The 16,485-nt window shown below is 35.4% G+C and overlaps 1 long non-coding RNA gene and 1 other non-coding gene across 2 annotated transcripts; both read right to left on the bottom strand.

Annotated features, from left to right (window-relative positions):
• Window positions 1-11,952: 11,952 nt before the first annotated feature.
• LOC149145284 (5S ribosomal RNA) lies at window positions 11,953-12,071 on the bottom strand. The gene has a single exon (XR_016265337.1). It is a non-coding gene; the product is annotated as a 5S ribosomal RNA (ribosomal RNA).
• A 1,788-nt stretch (window positions 12,072-13,859) lies between these two features.
• LOC149145283 (uncharacterized) lies at window positions 13,860-14,384 on the bottom strand. The gene is made up of 2 exons (XR_016264141.1): window positions 14,319-14,384; window positions 13,860-14,152 (listed from the first exon to the last, which is right to left on the bottom strand). It is a non-coding gene; the product is annotated as an uncharacterized LOC149145283 (long non-coding RNA).
• Window positions 14,385-16,485: the final 2,101 nt, after the last annotated feature.

The following is a 16,485-nucleotide window of genomic DNA, read 5'->3' as shown; positions in this document are numbered from 1 at the left end:
ACAACTTCCAAGTATTTCCGCTCCGGGTGATTAGGACCAGACACCAAAATACAAGAAAGTGAATTAAGGGGCCTTCCGAAGATAGTCTGGGATGATGAGGGCCCAGTCCTATCAGCGAAGGTAACAGAGGAAGTTACGCTGACCTCCTAACAACAGCCTGCGCCGGTGCAAGCCCCCAAGCTTCGCAAGGGTGCCCTCCAGTAGTACCGTTGAGAGTGATGCAATGTCGACCTCAGGTGCCACGGGATTCCCCTCCGCAGCCACCTGTGTAGATCCCTAGGAGTAGCAACTATGGATACCAACTCGTCGCAGAAGCTAGGCGGAACAGTCGTGAGGTAAGTTCGGACAAGTAGGAGAGGGGGTATCTCTCTTCCCTGTCTTCACAGACCCTCGTGCTTAACTCCCAGATCCAGAGCTTTCCTGGTCTTCCTAACGCTATTGGATTTTCACTCGCTATTCAGACTCCTACATTTGACGTTTAAATGGCCTTGGAGAGTTAACTCTCCACTCGCCTAATCCAAGGCCCTAAAATCCTAAAACTTGTTGGTGTATCTAACTTAAAAAAAAAGTTTAAGTGAATTTTAATTAGCGCTTGATTTTAAAATAGGCTGTTATTTAAGTCACAGGATAACGGAAGTGAAACTAGTGGTGTTTTTTGACGCAAAATAAATTAATAAAAACCTAACTACATGCACATGCACTTGTTTTCATTTTTCGATGAAAAGCAATTTCTACAGGGTTCAGAGGAACTTCTAATAAAACAAAATTTTCTTTTCTTTTCGTTAATTCATGCTTCACACTCACAAAAGTTAACAAAGCTATGTATGCCTAAAAAGATATGCAAATCTATCCTAATGCAACAAATATATGCTGATGCAAGATTCAAAACTACTCTAAAAACAAGAAATGAAAGTTGCTTGCTTATCAATTTTTATTTTGCCACTTAAAATGTCTAGATGGAATATGAGATGCTACCATTCATTTCGTCTAAACACTAAAAACAAGTTTCAAGACAAACATAAAGCACTTTCATTCACTAAAAGGAAACCAAATGAAAACAAAGTTCAAGAAAGCAAAACTAAGTTTTTCAAAAAGTTTTCTTCAAAAGCAACAACAAAAAAGTCTTTTCAAAAATGCTCTCAACAAGACTGAAACTTTGTGATTGAAGAATAGGCAAAAAACACTTTTGCAAGTTGACACCACACAATGGATGAAAACTCAACAAAAAGAAATGTGTTTAAAGATGCTCTTAACAATCAAAAGCAGCGATGAAAGCTTTGGCAACAAAGACCAAAAAGATCAAAAAGACAAATTTCAAGAAAGTATCAATCAACAACTTTCATGAAACAAAGAAGTGGATGGTCACAAAAAGCGGTTTTGTCAAGCAAAAAAAAAGTCACCAAAAGCAAGATTTAACACAAAGATTGAGATCAATCTCCCTGCCCTGATGAATTTGAGTAGCCAAGATTCCTAGCAAGAAATCTCGCGTGCTTAAGCAAAAAACGATGACGCTTGCAACAACAAAAACAAGACCAATACTCCTTACATTCAGAGAGAATTTGGAACAAGATGCTTGTTGTAAAACAAACAATTGATACTAGAAAATGACTGTTTCAGACTGAATCAAACCACCAGACAGACCTTCAGAGACAAAAAGATTTAAAAATCTTGAAAATTGCAAGATATACGCGACTGTACTTATGTACAAATTGCGTGTATACGTGACTGTGCCTAAGGAAACCTGCGTATACGCGGGTTTACTTAAGGAAACATGCGTATATACACTTCTGTAACTAAGAAAAACAACGTATATAAAAGATTTCAAGAAAAATAAAAAACAAACTGAAGAAACTAGCAAAACTTAGAATTCAAGAACAAACCACATAGCAACAGCAAGCAAACAGGCAGCTGAGCCCTGATTGGCTTGAAAACACCCAAACTAGGAACAACAAGAGTGTTGTCCCCAGTGGAGTCGCCAATTCTGTTAAGGGAAATGTTCCCCTAGGGTTTTTGGGTTGAAACCCTAGCAGACTGAAAGTTGTCTATACAGAGAAACACACATTCACACAACCGTTAAGCTACTATAAGCAAATTCTATGATAAAGGGACGTAACTTAGGTCCTACGTTTGAGAATGTCCTTTAGGGTCCAAACCCTTCTTCAAGTTCCTTTTGCTCCTTTGTCCTGCAAAACAACCAATTCCAAAGAACACAACAGTATATGGACAAAACCTTACAAAGAAACCATCTTCATGTTATAAAGAAAAGGTAGTTAGTTATGAACTTTAAACAACCATTCAAATATGAATTCTAACATGAATATCATAAACATAAAGAAGATTTATATCAGTGTTGGACACCTAATCCTAAAGGGTTAGCGTGGAAGTTGAATGGACAAAGCAGTCCAAGAGACCTTGGGATCTGAATCCCAAGAGTCACATATGTGTACTATAAATGTACTATATCTATTGTTAATAAAAATGCAATCACTGATTTATCTTTCCATCTGTTTCGCTGTCCATGTAAGTTTAACATGGTATCAGAGCCATGATGAGTGGCCTGTTTTCCCTGGCATCTCTGTGCATGTCTGTCTTACATTTCATGAATATGTTGTCAGCAAAATTGTAGCTGCAATCTCTGCCCAGTTCTGTAGCAGTGCTAAGAAACGTTACCTGCACAATTACATTGTCTTGCAGAAAAGCACCTGTCATTTTGTGCACACTGTTATGCGACCATTTACCTTCTATTCAAAAAAAAAAAAAAAGGGCAGGTTCTTTATGGTGAATAGAGCGTTTCTCTGGCGAATTTGCAGATTTAACAGTCTACAAATTACCCTAGTCTCTTGGTCTTTTTGAGCGTTGGTTGAATGTTTTAGTCGGAGGAAGGCTATACCATGTCAGCTGCATTCTTTTCAAAATTTGTCTGTCCTTTCCCTATTTAAAGAAATATTCTAACGCTGCTCTATTCTGCTGCACCTCCTGCGCTCTGCCCATATACTCTGTCGATTCGCTGCCCCTCTCTGCGCTGCCTCTGACCTGACTGGGCATCCGTTTTCTCTGAGAGACTGCGCATTTTTTGCCTGAATGCGCTGCTCCATCTGCATTCTCTGACATTCATCTCACAGTCATACGTTTGAACGCAATTGGTGGGTGTGACTTTGTTGTTCCAATATGAAATAATGCAGCCACCTCTTGAAATTGCTGGCTCCATGGAGGTTTGCCTGTTGCCATTTCAATAACAGTACAACCAACACTCCATATATCCGCAGACAAGCCATGTCGAGTTTGACGAATGACTTCAGGTGCCATCCAATATGAATTCAAAATCGATTCTCTTCTCTGCTATTCAAATTGCATGCAGTTCGCATCCCCATTCCAAGTCACAGTCACTTCCACTGTCCAATTCAGAGAAAGTTCTTTCAGTATAATCAGATTCGAGCTCTAAATCGCTTAAACCTGAGCACCTTTCTGCAGTTTCATTTATCTCCAACATAACATCTGAAGTGTCATGGCGGGTACGTTTCCTTCTAGGAAGAGATTGCAGACTCCGAGTTAAGATTATAAAGCCAAGATATGTCCACAGCCGGAATCGACCTGGCGTTGAAGGATTGTTTCGAAGAATACTCCAGCCGACTGCTGTTGTGTACAGGCCATGTTTTTGGCATCAAAGATTCACTTCTTTTTGCTTTCTCTGCCGCGCTTGAAAGAGAATAGTTACTGCGTTTTGATGACTGTAATAAATCCAAGGCCTCAAAATATTTCTGAGCAGCCATATATCTGGCATAAATAGATTTGTACATTTGTTGAGCTTCATAATAATTTCCAGCTTGTATAGAATCTTCTTTTCATTGTTAAATTCTTGGAGTGTATTGTTGGTAAGCCGTGTAGATTTGTTGAAGTTCTTGGCACCAGTCCAATAGGAGATCGAATTGCAGAACCACTCTTCCAAATCAGAAAACCTTGTTTACATACGCTAACAGCAGTTCATTTGGAAAAGGAACGAATTGATGTTGTACCTGTAGCAGTCTTTATAAAGTGGCCGAATTGATTTCAAGACCTTCCCAAGATGAGCGCTGTTGCATGGTGTATGTTCCATTGCCAAATTCAAGTTTGAATTACTGTGAAAATGTTTGATGTTACGGCCTGTAGGAGAGGGGGACAGTTTCTGATTCTCCTAAGTGACTGAGCGAGGAATATGTTTGTTTCTTCTTCAACGAGAACGACAGCGAAGGGATTATTTAATATATAGAAAATCGTTGGTTCGAAAAGATCACGTCATGGAGAGTCGAAATGTGAAGAGAAGGCCGACCAACATTTGTTAAAAGTTTGTATTTGCCTCTGCGTGGTATTGCCGCTTCTGTTCACCGAAAAACACAAGTTAATAAGGTCTGTGTTTAGTTTGTAACAAACTGCTAGAGCTGTGCATTAGTTTTGCTGTCACGAAAAGAACTCTTGCAGCTATTGAAGCGTCAAGGCAGGCTGGAAAGAGCTTATGGAGGGTTTCTTCCACTGTTTTTGGACACATTGCTTCTGGTGATATATATTGAATGCGCTGGGTTACCTCGCGTTCCGAGGTGACGAATCAAGTTAAAAAAGGGAACAGTGATGAAAGTCCGAATGTTTAAAAATCGGATTTTCTGATACATAATGTATGGATAGGAAGGTTTTTGACTATATTTGGTATTCTCCTTGTGGCCACCAGTAATCTCAAAACCAGTTTTTTTTTGCCGTGTGCTGGAATGAATGTGTTACAGAATATGGCCCCCCCATAGCATTGTCACCGACACCAATATCCCAGTGGAACTGGTAGCGTTATTAAAGTGGGCCAATTGTACAATAGTCGCCTTCATAGAGAACGGCACCAGCAAAAGAATGACATATAGGTTGGAGATATATAGTAATTTCCTCAAAAGACAGTTAAACTAGGAAAGTGGTTTTCAGGATTTCACAGAACAGAGAGTGTATTTAATGTTTCGCTGGCCCATGGGGCTATATTCAAATGCAAGCATTCCAATTGTAAAAATCTGCTGGATAATTGTACAAGTTCTTTTTGAAGGATGAAAACCTTGAATGTTATGTTGACTGTTGAAGACCATATGCCTCTCTTTAAAATCCGTGAATTCCATGACATATGTTAACGGTGTGCTGGAGGATGGTATATTGGCTCATATATAAGAAGACTGTGCGTTGCATGACTCTGCATACGTATATTTGTTTTGTAAGTTGGTTTTTGTGTTGGTAAATAGCGTTGAATGCCATATTAAATTCCTTGCCATATTATGTTGAATTTTGGATAAGTGCATTGAGTTTTTGGAACTGGAATCAAAACTTTGGGTCATCTTTCAGCAGAAACACATAAATATCAACCTAGAGCTGATAGAGCAGAAAAGCAGTGCTACCAATTTCTGCCAGTGGTTGATGTGGATCTCTAGCCTCTTGCTCAGATATTATTTTTCTGCATTGAGTAGTAATCAGTTTGTTAAGGTGTAAATCAGACATTGAAGAAGAAAATGGCCAGAACCAGTGAAGTATTACAGCTCCTTAAAACTCTGATATTATCTACTGTTGATGACACATTACAAATTAGCAAAGACACTCTTTGTGACATTCAGACCTGCCTGCATGATGCACAAGAAAAGATCGAATTTTTACAGCTTGAATCTCAGCTACAGCAAGAAGAGCTACATCAAAATAGACACCATTCTGAACCTGTTTTTGTTCAGAACATTGAGACAACCACCCATCAGCAGCATGTTAATAATGTTACCGTTCATTCAAACAAAGCAGCAGTTGTATATGCAGATGCAGAAACTCAGTCTGCACTTCCCAAGCCCATCATCAGACCTTGGGAACAGCTTGTCCACAACAAGCACAGAACTGGTCTTGGATATGACAAGGACTTGTCCTTTCATATTCCAGACTATGCCAAGCCCATTCAGTTTCAGAGTGCTGGATTCATTTATGACAGTTCAACTGCTCCTCATGACAGTTCAGCTTCAGCTGTTCCAGACTCTGCCCCTCTTCTACAGCAACAACAACAACAACAAAAACAACAAATCGTGAAATGCCAACACTGTGATCGAGTTGGCCATGTGAAAGATCACTGTTTTGATCTTCATCCATGTGAGCACTGTCATAAAACCAGCCATTCTTCACACAGATGCTTCAAAAACAAACGTCCTGCAAGAACAAAGATTCATCTTGGATGGATCGCTTCTTGGCAATGGGCATCAACAGCCAAGAAGATATTCCAAACACATGTCAGAACTTGTTCCAGAGTATTGAACAGTCTTGCAGCCGAGTTTTCTCCATCATCTCACCTTGTATCTGACAGGGGGGGAAATGATGGTCATCTACAAGCTTCAAAGCCACATCAAGCGAGCCTGAGCCACAACCTGCCACACCAGTTTCAGAGTTGTAGCCAGAGACAAAGATGCCCGTGAACACAAATTGAGAACACTTCCTCTAGCAGAAGACTCCAGCTTCTTGCCAACTTTGGAAGAGTTCCAGGAATTGCATTAAGCATTCCAGAGTTGTTGGTTATCCTTAAACCATCACAGGTTGAGACTTCCCTTTTCAGGTTGAAGTTTTACCTTTTATGCGGGGTGAGACCTCCCTTTTATGGTTGAAGGTTTCCCTCTTTAAAACAATAGGATCACTTCCTCTAGCAGAAAACTTCAGTTTCTTGCCAGTTATGGAAGAGTTCCGGGAACTGCACTAAGCGTTCCAGTGTTGGTGGTCATCCTTAAACCACCGCCCTTTTTTACCAACATTTCATAGAGCACATTCAGCCTAGTGCTGCCATGCATTTTTTGCACATTTTGTATTACAGCTCTCTTCTTGGACTCATACATAACCCTTCGGATTAAGGGGGGGAATGTTGGACACCTAATCCTAAAGGGTTAGCGTGGAAGTTGAATGGACAAAGCAGTCCAAGAGACCTTGGGATCTGAATCCCAAGAGTCACATATGTGTACTATAAATGTACTATATCTATTGTTAATAAAAATGCAATCACTGATTTATCTTTCCATCTGTTTCGTTGTCCATGTAAGTTTAACAATCAGGAACCAAGACGTGTGTTTCTTTTATTATAGACAAATAAAGTACAGAAAAGGAATAATTTCCCCTGAGTCACCTTTCGCAGGCTCCAAGAAAAGCTTCCTTCTGGATTTGTCCAGCCTCAAGCCTTTAACAAACTCCTTCCATGACTTACTCCATGATGTCACAAGTAGTGGATGAACATCAACACACAAGGAAACAAGGGTTTCCTGTACAAATGGGGGAAGTGCAGAAGGCACAAGGGTCTTCAGACCTGGTTAGGGGAAAAATCTCAGCATAATAACCTTTCTCTCTCTTCTCTCTTCCTTTAGGCCTTCCCATTGAGGTCTTTTTATACCTCTCCCAAAGTAGTTTTTTAGTTGGGAGTTGGTTGGGAATAGTTGGGCCACGGGCACTAACAGGTGATCAGCAGGTAAAACCCGCGATCTCCGCCTGAAATTAAGGAGTTTTATATTTTTTTAAGTTTTTTAATACATATACGCGGGTTGGGTATATGCCTACCCGCGTATACACGCGTTTAACTCAGGGCAATGTCGTGTATAAGGGATAAGACACCGTTTTTTAAATTTTGGGACCAGGTCTGGAAGGAGGGGTTGCCCTAGGCCATGAGTGCAGCATCACAAACCATAAGAGTGAGATTTGGAGCTATAACATTGTGCAATAGATGAATAACCAAATTTCCAAGGTTAAGGAAGTCACTGATAAGTTCTAGATCAAATGAAATCTTATACAATGATTTGGTATTCCTTCCCTTTGGACCAATAACGGTTGGCTATAGGAGAACATGTTTATGCAGAGGCCTTAAGGAAAATAAAGGAAAAATTTGGAGGCCTTCCTTCTACCAGGGAAGAAGTTGTTTTGAGTCAATTGGTGGTGGATTCTCTCCTTAGAGATTTTAGTATTCCAACACTTCTCGATAAGATAATTCAACAAATACACACTCCCAAGTATAAATTCAGGTCAGAGCTTATATTGGCTAAAAAAAACATACACATATGTAATGGGTATCGAATTCTAAATGGGAGAAATTTGTTAAGCTTTAATATGTTTCCTAATAACCGATCTCTACTGCAGTTGCTCAAGGATCCACGGTGATTTCACCTTTGCAGCCAATGGTTGAGTAGGTCAATGAAACTTACGACAAGGTTGAAGTCGTTGTGGTGTTTCCAAAACCTACACTATCGAACTTGTTACAATAAGGTTATGTTAGAACTCTCTATATGCTTTATTACTCAACTCAATTTCTATTTTCTTTACTAAATGAAAAAAAATGATATTTAAATATAATGATTATATATTTATACATGATTCAAGAAGGCCAAATGAAAATAGAGGTGATCCTTTAGTCAATGTCATGAAAATGAGGGTGATAAGGGAACATGCAATGCTAAACAAACTTGCTTGCTTATTTAGACGATTGCACCTAACCTCATGGCATGACATTAATAAAAAAATGAATCATTCTCAAAGTAAAATGTGTGGATGTGTTCAATTATCTTTTGAGTTGGTGTCATGTACGTGTATAAGTCACATGCATTGAGAAGTTGAAATAAGAAACATGTTGTTCTTTACTATAAACTCTTGATTTTAACTAGAATTATTAGACACATTGAAAAATGTAAAGAAAACCTAAAATATTAACACATAAATTATACTTCATTAATATAATCCAACACATAACTCATATTCTACTAATCTAAATTCTACCATACCCTAAACAAATTATATTAAAAAATAATCATAAAACACTTAAGCTAACTTAATCATAATTTAGTAACATGTACATTTTTCTTTAGATATAAAAGGTAGAAAACTATATTTAATTTGTAATTTATATATTTTTAACCATGGTTTCATCTTTGGATATAAGGTACCTTGTCTGATGAATTACAAAATACATTCATACTTTAAGCAAGTTTTCTTTAACCTTATCTGAAACATAGGACAAAGTTAATCAAATATACAATTTATTTTTAAAAATAAATCTACATCTAAAAAATCTCCACTCTCAAATATATTGTTTTGCCAAATTTTATTGAGACTTTCTTTGCAAAGTCTTTTGAAATTAAGCCTTTTCGAGCCATCGTAATGGTAAACCCACCTTTAAAGTACGTGATAGGTAATCACGTGACAGGAACATCCTCAACTTTTATTAAATAATATGATTATATTAATGAATATATATAAAATCAATGTTGAGAACCTTGTACTAATCAATCGAAGAGAAAGGAATCCACAACATACAGAAGATAGTTGCAGTTATCAGACAAACGAATCCACAAATTTTGATTTTTTCTGAAATATTTAGTAACAAAGAAAGTGTTTGGGTTGGGAAAATAATTAATATAAATAATTAATATGGGTTGAGTTTGATGTGATTAATTCCAAAGATTTATTTATAATATGAGTTATTTTAATTTTAATTAATTAATTTATTTAAATTATGTAATAAATAAATAAGATTTTAGATATATTAATGATGATAATAGACTATCTTTACTAAAATTTATATTAATATTTATATGAATTGAGTTTAATTTTTTTTTCAATAAATATTCTTATTTATCAAATTTTTAAGTTTATTTTTTTTTAATAAATAGTTTTACATCATTTTTATTTTTAATAATTTAAAACGAGAATTTATTTTTAATAATTTAAAACGAGAATTTAAATATATTAATGAAGATGATGATCAACTTTTATTAAAATGTGTATAATTTATTAAACCTTAAAAAAGTAAGATTGATTTGAATTCTTAATATTTAATTTGTATGCTTTTATTTTTAAAGTGAGTAAATGCGTAGTGTTATGATATCATTATAGTTTTGATAAATTAAAAGATCTAAGAAAGTTGGTAGTATCACAAATATTTTGAAAATTATATCTAATGTGATGGTAAGATGAACAATCACACATAAGTGGTTTTCATCTTCAATATGATGACAAACTCTTTCATTCCATGGCATTTTAGAAATAGACCAATATCACTTGAAAAAAAAATGTAACATTCAAATTATGGAAATTTTATAACTCAAATTTATAGTTATAATAATTTTTTACCAATTTGTAATAAAAATGAATCTAAAAATATATATTTAATTACATGTAAAAAGATATACCAGTCTTTGAGCAGTTCAATTGGTTAATCGGAAAAATGTGAACTCAAGTTCAATTTCCCTTTATTATAACCGGGACTATGGAGAGAAAAACATATCATAACCCTAAATTTCAACCCACTGGAAAAAAAACTTCTTATAACTTTCAAAATTTAAAATTAATCTAAAAATATAATCAATTAACTGGAAAAATATACTGCCTTAGAACATTTAAACCAGGGGGGAATCTCTCGAGCCGCCATCACAGCAGATCATACACTCAATGAGATTTGAACCATGGTCTCTTGAGCTTCGCCTAAATAAACTTAGCACAGCATTAATACCTCACACAATTAAAAAACATGGCCACATTAACTGGAAAAATATACCAGAGCCTTAGAGCATTTAAACCACGGCATTAATACCTCAGACAATAATAAAAACATGGCACTCCACTTGCTGTCCACACTGATTGTTCGGTCGATTTTTATTACCGTAATGGCTTTGGAGCCAGGCCATCCTTGGACATTCTCTGAAGCTGCTTTTGTTGGGTTCAATTTCTTCCTCAGTGACAGACCAATCACCGACAGAAGGCGGTCATTTACATGGTGGATCCTGCGGGCTGCATGTTGGTGGTCCAAAGGCTGTCTCCATCACAGAGTAAATTAATGGATTTAACAAATATCTGGTTAAATAATTGTATCAAGATGTATTAATTGTGTATTGTGATTTGAGTGGGATCCCACTAGTAATTTATCTGTCACGCGAGGAGAGACAACCAAATCACTTTTGTTTAGTGTAGGTGACACTCGATAACATCAAAGCATCTCGTAAACAGTGATCGATGACTTTCACAGGGCGTTTAGATGCTCAACAGCTTCGGTTTTCCAGTAACAGCAGGCAGTCAGCGAGCAATGCAGACCGATGGGTTGTCGCTTTATCTTTTGTCTATGTTGGGACCTGTGTTTCTATATCCTTCTCCCTGATGTGCTCCATCCTTGTCTGCTATTTCTTATAGTCAGTAACTAGCTCTATTATTTGACAAGTGAGATGGTTTGTAAGTTACTTAAGATATTAATAGTGATAGCCTAATTTTATTGGTTTAAGTGTTTTGGATAAATGGTGGGGGTGATTGGACTATAGTCAGTAACTAGCTCTATTATTTGACAAGTGAGATGGTTGGTAAGTTACTTAAAATATTAATAGTGATAGCCTAATTTTATTGGTTTAAGTGTTTTGGATAAATGGTGATGGGGTGATTTGACCAGTGAGATGGTTTGTAAGTTAGTTAAATAGTAATAAGTTGTTGGTTCAGAGGGTTTGGATAGATGATGATTGAGTGTTTTGTGAAAGCAAATTTTGATGTGAAATTATATTTCCACCCAAACTTAAAAAAAATAAAATTATTAGCAATGATCATAAAATTCTTCGATACAAATACCTTATTATTTGATGAAATTCGATCCGGTTTTCAGAATAAGTAGTTAATTCATGATAAGATGTCTCCATGATGGGTAGTTTACCTAGACAGAATAGATAGTGGTGTGATGGGTTATACTCGGAGAAAATGAAAAATCATAGTGGAATAGGAAAGTATAAATTTTCAATTTCATTTTTTACTTTCAAGGGTCTAAAAAGAGGAGAAAAGGGGAAAGGAAGAATCTGTGACAGTGTGTTGATTTGTAACACTGTTTTAATTTGTAACCAAGTCTTAATTTTTTAAAGAGTGATTGATTTTATGGGATTTTAGATATTTTCTAAATATATATATATATATTTTTCCTCTGTTAAAGGGGGGAGGGTGCAACACTAGGACTTCCCGGGAGGTCACCCATCCCAGTACTACTCTAGCCCAAGAGCGCTTAACTGCGGAGTTCTGATGGGATCCGGTGCATTAATGCTGGTATGATTGCACCCATATATATATATATATATTTATTAGAAAAGGTTTTTAAATAAATAGGTTTTCAAATTAGAAAAGCATTTTAAATTAAGTTTACAAAGGAATAATAGTTTTGAAAAGAAATAGTGAGTGTGGTTTTTTTTTTTAATTTGTATCTTTAAGATTGTTATGTTATCGAGTTTATTAGAAGTTATTTAAAATTCAAGATAAACTCAGAAAAAAATGATTAGAAGGTATTGTTGTTACAGAGACTAAGGTCTTTAACATGTATATTGTCCAATTTTTTTCAAATTAAAAATTATTCATTCGAATATATAGTATGTATTTAGAGATAAATGATCACTAAAATCCAACACAATAAATTGTTAATACCTTCATCACTGATTGAAAAAAAAAATGTAAAATATACAAACAAAAATTACATTGCTAGGCAAACATGAAAAAATTGTCTATATTAATATTGAAAACAAGATATTAGATTTTATTTTTTTTATTAAAAATATTATATTTTAAAATTTAATAATATTTTTTTGTTTTAAACTTATCATAAAATTTATTAAATAAGTTATATTTTTTAAATAAAAATTTATATTATTTATTTAATTATTTAACTAACTTCTAATTTGAAATCTGAATCTATTTCTATTTAGTTAATTAACTAACTTCTAATTCAAAATTTGAATCTTAACAATCCTATTGCGATAATTGTGATAGTTGTCTTTCTTCATTTGAATTATTAAACCATTCTACTTAAACTAGTTTTAATTTTTGAATTATTTCAAATTATTATTAAGTCATTCTAAAATACAAAACTTTAGCTCAAAAATTATATTTAATATTGTTAGATATTTGAAAATGATTTAATTTGTTCTCAAAAGACAAAATTCGATCCTGGGAGCCTTGAGTAGACATCATATAACTCTCATCACCTCATGATATCAAGTAATAACGCCTGTGCCAATTTATTCATCTTTAGATTCGTTGTTACATGACACTGCAACCCATACAACCCATTAGCATGGTCGGTATCTATTCTCTTGAGTCTGAAATTAAAATTTAGTTACATTTCTCAACTGGTTTTGGTTTGGGATGGAGGGGGCTTTTTTCATAGGTCTGAACTTTAAATCCCCATCCCTGCGAGAAAGGCATGCTGGTCCATATCAGATATATTTCAAAAGAAGAAAAATATCTTAAAACACATTTTTTTTATGAGTGAGAAAGCAACGGATGACTGCAATATTTTATAGAGTTATTGTCTTGCCATTGCCATTCAGACCAGCAGAAATTTAGTGGGCACTCTGTGGAACATTTAGGGAAAAAACTTAATCACAATCTCAATTGTCTTACCATTTCAAATCAGACCATTTATTTAAATATCTAAACGGTAGAAATGATTAGAACAATATGTAAAATATGATTGAAGGTTCATAATCAGTTAAAAAGGGATAAGAATATTTTAGTAATTGTTTTTTAGTATTTGTTTTAGTGAGGGGATTGTTGGATTATTGGAACGTTAAGTCAGTTCATCATTAATTTGAATAATAAAAAAATTGAATTGTAAAATGAGGAAAAAACAAAATTAATAGTCCTAGAGAAATATTGAATTTTAAAAGACCAAAATCAAAGAGCCAATAATCTCATAAACTCTTTTTAATCTAATAAACTATAAAATATCATTTCATTTCATTTCAAAATACTAAAAACATTATTTTTTCAAAAATTTACCACTATAATATTTAGAAATTTCTACAGCTAAGGTTCATGCTAGCTTCAATCCTCATAAAACTACACTCTCTACTTCACTCTCTACTTCTGTGCTGCCATGGATAAAGAAGTGAGATATGGCAGCTGCTAAATATTTGTACATGTACAATAGGCATGCTATAAATTTCTTGAACCAAGTTATTCATGGCTCTTTTCCAGGTCTAACTGGTGGCTTCCTGCCACCGCCACCTCCCCATTTATTATTCCCCTTCGTGGGGTCATGCCTCGGGTTGGCCTCTCCGTAGTCGTAGTCCATTACGCTGCTTTCAAGAATCCTTCCACCGCCATTTTCTTTTCCTTCTTCCAGGCTCCATCCTTTTCCTGATAATCCCTGCAAATAAATTAAGCTTATAAATCTACAACTGCTGATTAATTTATGCTCACTATAACTGTGAAAAATGGAATAAGACGGATCTACCAGTAATAAAATGTTTATCACCAAAATTATGAGAAACTTATAACTCAAACTCAAAAAAATTCAAAATTTCAAAACCCACCTTAGTGTTCCAATTTTCAGCCACCATATTTGCTCCTGTTATTCTGCCATCACTTACTGAAACGATCACAACGACAACAATCAGTACAGTTATATGATGACTCTGGTTCTTTAATAGAGCAAGCACAGAAGATTTTGTATATGAAAAGAGAGTCACTATATTTTACTTATGAGAAAAGTATATATCACTTGCCTGGCGAATTGAAAGGCCTTGCCAGAGTTAGGCAACACAGAAACAGTAACACCACAAACAAAACATGCAGTCGAAAGAGAAAATTAGAAGTCCAGGCCGCCATGATAGACTTCAGCTCTCACAACACAGAGATATATAAATTTGTGAAGCGAGCTATCGAACTAGAACAACCCTGCATAGATTTTTCTTCTCTTCTGTTTCTGAACTCACAGCTGTTTCTAATTTCTTCCACGAATGAATCATTTGAGAGATCGAGTGTCGCACATTTATAACATGGGCATGAGCCAGGTTTCCTGTAATAGCCGCCCTAGCATGCAAGGAAGAGACAAAAATAAGCAGACATTTCAGTCAACCTCAGAAGTGACAACCCACCATGTTACCTGATACTCGCGACCAGTGCCTTTGTGTTCCCACTAGGGCTCCATTTGCCATTCGTTTGTTGCACTAGGGTTAGGTTTCTTGCTCTGATTAGGGTTCCCTTTATTGGTTTACTTTTATTGGTCAGTGTTTCACCCAACATCTACTGAATTGGTTGATACACCTATAGATTCTCCTCAATTTATGTGCACACCACTTCAACCCCACATGCTTTTGTAACTCTGTTTTTCCTGTGGTAGAAGGGGACCATAGATGCACAACTTGGTCTGGAGATTGATTCTGCCGCTCCATCAATCACAATTCTGACTTTGGATCAATTACCTTTTGTGGCATCATTTGCCTTGACACTCACCTCTTCCATTATGGTGATATTATATAATTCATATTGGAGCAATGAGTGAGAAATTGGGGGAAGTTTGAAAATGACCCATGGGCAATGATTGCAGTCACCACTTATGCATCGGTGCTTTCATCAATGGAAATTAAATTTTCTTAGGAGGGCATTGGTTAGCTTGCCTAGTGGACTTACTCAACGCCATTTGTTGGCGCTGTAAAACCACTATAATTTACATACATATTAATATGTAAAACCACTATAATTTACATACATATTAATATGCAAAAATTAGGTAAGTTATATGACTGGTAAGGATTATAAAGCTGAAAAACCTAGTGTGCTCGAGTTTTTATAAGAATCGTGGAAGAGAAGAGTCATGCTTGTATTCATGTGAATGTTGACTTTTATGATTTTGAATGTGTGAAAGGAATGTTGAAAGTCAACACATAGGTAATGTTGAAGTCATGGTGTATGCTTACGCATATGTTGTTAAAACTGGTATATATGCACTTTGAAACTAAGATTTTGTGGTGCTGTTAGACATGATCTTATTTGGTTTATTATATATAGATGGTGGGTGATAATGTCTTACTATTTATAACTACACACAAATTATTGGTTAATTCTTTAGAAGCATTGGTTTTCATTGCAATTGCATAAATTTTGTTTAGAAAGTATTGCAATTTGTTGTGGACTTTATCTTGTTTTAATAGACTAAAACAAGTAGTGTACTCCTTGTCATTTACATGTTAATGATAACAATTTTTAGTGATGCACATTTGTTAAATGTGTCATTGTTGGTGGTTTAAGTAGAGGTGGTGTGTAAGATTTATGTATGTGAACCCAACTATGCAGGAAGGTTGAAGACAAACAAGTTTCCTCCCACTTCTTATAATAGACTTGTAGAAATCATATCTAAGAGGTTATATTTTTGTAGTGGTGACTTTTGAAGCATTCCTGCTAAAGTTGTATCTATACCTTCATAATGGTTTAAAACTGATGAGGATTTGATGGTGGTATTCACTTTACATTTGATATTTGTTGAGCATGTTGTTATTGATGTCAAAGTGGTAGTAGGAGAAGGATGTTGTCATTGATGTCCTTGACATGCTGATATGTATGGATGAGATGATGCATTGGTGAAACCCTAGCTCTAGGGTTTAGATTTCCTGGATGATGGGCATACTCCGCACTTGTTGGAAATTTTGATGATGCATATCACTGAGTTTGTCTTGAAAACCCTCTCCTGTGGATTCTACT

Source organism: Pinus tabuliformis, chromosome X (assembly GCF_031772625.1).
Source record: "Pinus tabuliformis cultivar Carrire ecotype Pingquan chromosome X, CPIR1, whole genome shotgun sequence".
In the NCBI taxonomy this organism is placed as follows: domain Eukaryota; kingdom Viridiplantae; phylum Streptophyta; class Pinopsida; order Pinales; family Pinaceae; genus Pinus; species Pinus tabuliformis.
The sequence above is the reverse complement of the archived record's forward strand: the minus strand, read 5'-3'. Positions and strand labels throughout refer to the sequence as shown.